Source organism: Dermacentor albipictus, chromosome 1 (assembly GCF_038994185.2).
Source record: "Dermacentor albipictus isolate Rhodes 1998 colony chromosome 1, USDA_Dalb.pri_finalv2, whole genome shotgun sequence".
NCBI lineage: Eukaryota > Metazoa > Arthropoda > Arachnida > Ixodida > Ixodidae > Dermacentor > Dermacentor albipictus.
Genome location: NC_091821.1, coordinates 75,983,644 through 75,988,082, shown reverse-complemented (window position 1 = coordinate 75,988,082; position 4,439 = coordinate 75,983,644). Strand labels below are relative to the sequence as shown.

Sequence of the window (4,439 nt, the reverse complement as noted above, 5' to 3'; positions counted from 1 at the left end):
TAACAGTCCATTTAATCAAAGATGGAGGAGACATATTGCATAGAAAACTGGCGGCTCTTTATACGAAGTGTATATCGACTGCAAGGGTCCCAGAAAATTGGAAGAATGCAGACATTATACTAATCCACAAAAAAGGAGACGTTAAAGAATTGAAAAATTATAGGACCATTAGCTTGCTCCCAGTATTATATAAGATATTTACCAAAATAATGTCCAATAGAATAAGGGCAACACTGGATTTTGTCAACCAAGGGAACAGGCTGGCTTCAGGAAGAGATCCTTACAATGGATCACATCCATGTCATCAATTAGGTTGTCGCGAAATCTGCAGAGCACAATAAGCCTCTCTATGTGGCTTATATAGATTACGAAAATGCATATGATTCAGTAGAGACACCAGCAGTCTAGAGGCACTACGTAATCAAGGTCTACAGAACGCTTACGTAAAAAGCTTGAAAAATATTGCTACATGCGTTTGGTATTTGTTTGTTTGAACGAGGTGCGTGGGCGCCATCACTCCAGAAAAGAGGAGGAAGAATGAACTGGGCTCGCGCTGTGAATCTAACCGGTCAGCGCTGCAACCGTTGTTGTAAATATAATCTGTAAATAGTTCCTCGTCTTACTGGCTCGTCCTTCGCGTAAGAATATATACAGAGGTTCTACAGCTACCTTAATTCTACACAAGAAAAGCAGGGAGATACCTATAGGGAAATGGGTCAGACAGGGAGACACAATTTCTCCAAAGCTATTCACTGCGTGCTTAGAAGAAGTCAAGCTGGGAACGCTTAGGAGTAAAGATGACTTTGTTCTATTCAACAACAATGCAGACGAGTTACAACAAATGATTGGAGACCTTAACAGAGAGAGTGTAAGAGCGGGTTTGAATATTAATATGCAGAAGATGACGATAATGATAAATAGCCGGGCAAAGGAACAAGAGATCAGGATCGCCAGTCGGCCACTAAAGACTGTGAAGGAGTACGTTTACCTAGGTCAATTAATCACAAGGAACCCTGATCATGAGAAGGAAATTCACAAAAGAATAAAAATAGGTTGGATCGCATACGTCAGACATTGCCAGCTCCTGACTGGAAGCTTACCATTATTATTGAAAAGTAAGGTGTGCAATCAGTGCATTTTGCCAGTGCTGACATATGGGGCAGAGACTTCAGAATGAGTTAAGGACCGCGCAAAGAGCGATCGAACGAAGATTGCTAGGCATAACGTTAAGAGAGAGAAAGAGAGCGGTTTGGATCAGAGAGCGAACGGGTATAGACGATATTCTAATTGACATCAAGAGGACAAAATGTAGCTGGGCAGGTCATGAAGTGCGCCGGTTAGATAACCGTTGGACCATTAGGGTTACAGAATGGGTACCATGAGAAGGAAAACGCAATCGAGGACGACAAAACACTAAGTGGAGCGATGAAATTAGGAAATTCTCGGGCGCTAGATGGAATCGGTTGGCGCAGGACAGGGGTAAATGGAGATCGCAGGGAGAGGCCTTCGTCCTGCAGTGGACATAAAACAGGGTGATGATGATGATAAATGAGATGATGATGATGATGATGATGGAGGAGGAGGAGGAGGAGGAGGAGGAGGAGGAGGAGGAGGTGGGCCCCCCCCCGAAAAAAAATCCTGGGTACGTGCCTGCGGGGAGCAACGTGTTATTTGTTACTACTACGTAGAACTAACCTTGGGAGTGTTTGCCAGCTCACAACCCTTGGCGGTGGATGTGGAACATTCATTCTGCCACAGGCGTCGCGAGCACGTGAGCTTTCTGGGTGAAGGCAACTGGTCAATAAACCCCCACATGCTACCTGAAGGCATCAATGGTGCCGGATTTGAGACCCTCGTTATGTAAGAACGAGAAGAAAGGGGGTTAACCGAGGGCCCCGATTTTCATTAATCATATCATGAGAAGCCAACAAACAAAGACGCCAAGGACAATCCGGCAACATTGATGCCTTCAGGTAGCATGCGCGGGTTTATTGACCAGTTGCCTTCACCCAGAAAGATCACGTACTCGTGACGCCTGCGGCGGAAAGGATGTTCCACATCCGCCGCCAAGGTTTGTGAGTGGTGGCGCTGGCTAACACTCCCAAGGTTAGTTCTAATAGTAACATATAAATACCCAAGAAAGTGTATGGGAAATCCGCGCCGCGGTAGCTCAATTGGTTAGAGCATCGCACGCGTAATGCGAAGACGTGGGATCGTTCCCCACCGGCGGCACGTTGTTTTTTCATCCACTTTCTTTGCCATTAATTTATCATTTCTTTAATTCAATTAATAAGTACAAGCAATTTCCCCTATGTCGTCCTTGGCGTCTTTGTTGGCTTCTCATGATATGATCAATGAAAATCGGGGCCCTCGGTTAACCCCTTCTCGTTTGTTATTGACAGTGTTTCAATATGCTTCAGTATCTATAAACGCAACTGTTATACATTTAAAGGTGTTAGATCAGCACAAACACGAAATATTAAGCACTTCCTTGCATGATATAAATCTGCTTCGCTGAAAGTTTAATGTACCGCGCCGTAGCTGCGTAACCAGGTGCGCCAACGCGAGACTGCCGAAGCGCGCGATAAAAGAGAGCAGCTGTTCACCGAGATCGCGCCGCGTTTCGAAGCGTACGAGCCATGCCGCACTACTGTCTGCGCATGCGTGTGCGCGCGGACACGAGCTTGCGTGCGTTCGCAAGCGTACGTGTGGTGTGGGCTTTAGGCGCCCGTTCCTGCGGCGAGCGTCGGCGTCGTCCCTCGACGTCCTCGTAACCGAGCATAGAAAAAGCATGAAAGAGCGAACGCGGGGCGAGGATGAAAGACTGCGATAGCCAAGAGAGCGCGAGGAGGAAAGCGGTGGAGAAGGGTGCAGTGGAACCATGAGGCGGAAAGCGGAGGAGGAGGGTATGGCGAAAGGCGTGAGAAGCATATATAGTTTCTAAATAGTAGTATGAAGCTCTATGGTGTGAAGAAAAGCGCAGTGTCGCGCACGACGGGCTTTGCGGGGACGATGGCTACGAGATGGCGCCAGAGTAGCGCACGTCGTCTGTATGTACTCAAAGTGCTTCGAGCGGCCAGTCGCGCGGCAATTTTGCGTGTATTCGCCGGTTTCTTTCACGCTCGAGAAAACACTCTTATGTAGCACGTATTGAGCAACAGAATGCTGTATTGGGAGTTTTTCATGTTGATCTACAATTTTCTCATTGCCACTTTTTATCTAGTCATAATATTGGAGAAGTTGATTAATAACTTATTAATTTAGACTATTTATGTAATTAGACAGAATGAAAACAATGATATCTTATTATTTCCAAGCGAAGGCAAACAATATTACCTTGGTTCTGTCCAGCTACGTGGCATTTGCGTATTTTTAAATCTTGGTGCATGATAGTTGGGACACCCTGTATATCAACTACCCAGGTATAAATTGGCGCACGTACACAGCCGAAGGCATTGCAAGGAAAAATGAATGTAAAGAATTCCTTTGTTTGATATCTCAGTTCAGTTTGTCACAGACTGCTTCTGCTCCGACACGTGGCGAGTCGGTCCTAGATCTTGTCTGCACAACGCAACCTGAAAAAATGACAGTGGATGTTTTGGAATGTGTCAGTGACCACAATGCTCTTCACTGCGAATACATATTAGAAAAAAAGAAGCCGGAAATTCCTAGGAACATTATTTACAATTACGCATGGGGGCGAATATTGAAGGATTGGTTAGTGAACTGTCATTGTTCAGTGAGCAGTTCTTGGAATCAATATCAAGCCGCTGTTCAAATGACAACTGGAATTTTCTTTTTAATTATTATGGGGTGTTACGTGCCAAAACCACTTTCTGATTATGAGACACGCCGTAGTGGAGGACTCCGGAAATTTTGACCACCTGGGGTTCTTTAACGTGCACCTAAATCTAAGTACACGGGTGTTTTCACATTTCGCCCCCATCGAAATGCGGCCGCCGTGGCCGGGATAAAATGACAACTGGAATCTACTAAGCGCTGAACTGAAAAAATTAAAAGAAAGACACATTCCAAAAATCACGCTCACAACGTCATCACAGAGCGTATGGTTCACTTCCAACGTTAAACGTTGCATCGGGAAGAAAAAGCGCCTTTACACTAAAGCAAAACGTTCGGCATCTGAGGGCTATCGGAATAACTACCGTGCGCAGTCGAGAATACGCCAAGCAGAAATTAGAGAGCCAAAGATAAATTTTTTACTCATGACATATCAACTTTGCTTAAAACCAATACTCAAAAGTTTTGGAAAGTAATCAATCCTAAGCCTCCTTCATCTAGTCTGATAACAAGAGTAAAAGACGGTGATTTTATTCAGCCATCTGAGGTTCCCACCGAATTGAAAATATTTTTTAGTTCCGTGTTTACTAAAGAAATACCACTTACCACAGGTTTTAATGCTATGAGTATAAACGCGGACA

At 44.9% G+C, this 4,439-nt stretch overlaps 1 non-coding gene across 1 annotated transcript; it reads left to right on the top strand.

Annotated features, from left to right (window-relative positions):
- Nucleotides 1-2,159: 2,159 nt before the first annotated feature.
- Nucleotides 2,160-2,232, top strand: TRNAT-CGU (transfer RNA threonine (anticodon CGU)). Its single transcript has one exon. It is a non-coding gene; the product is annotated as a tRNA-Thr (tRNA).
- Nucleotides 2,233-4,439: the final 2,207 nt, after the last annotated feature.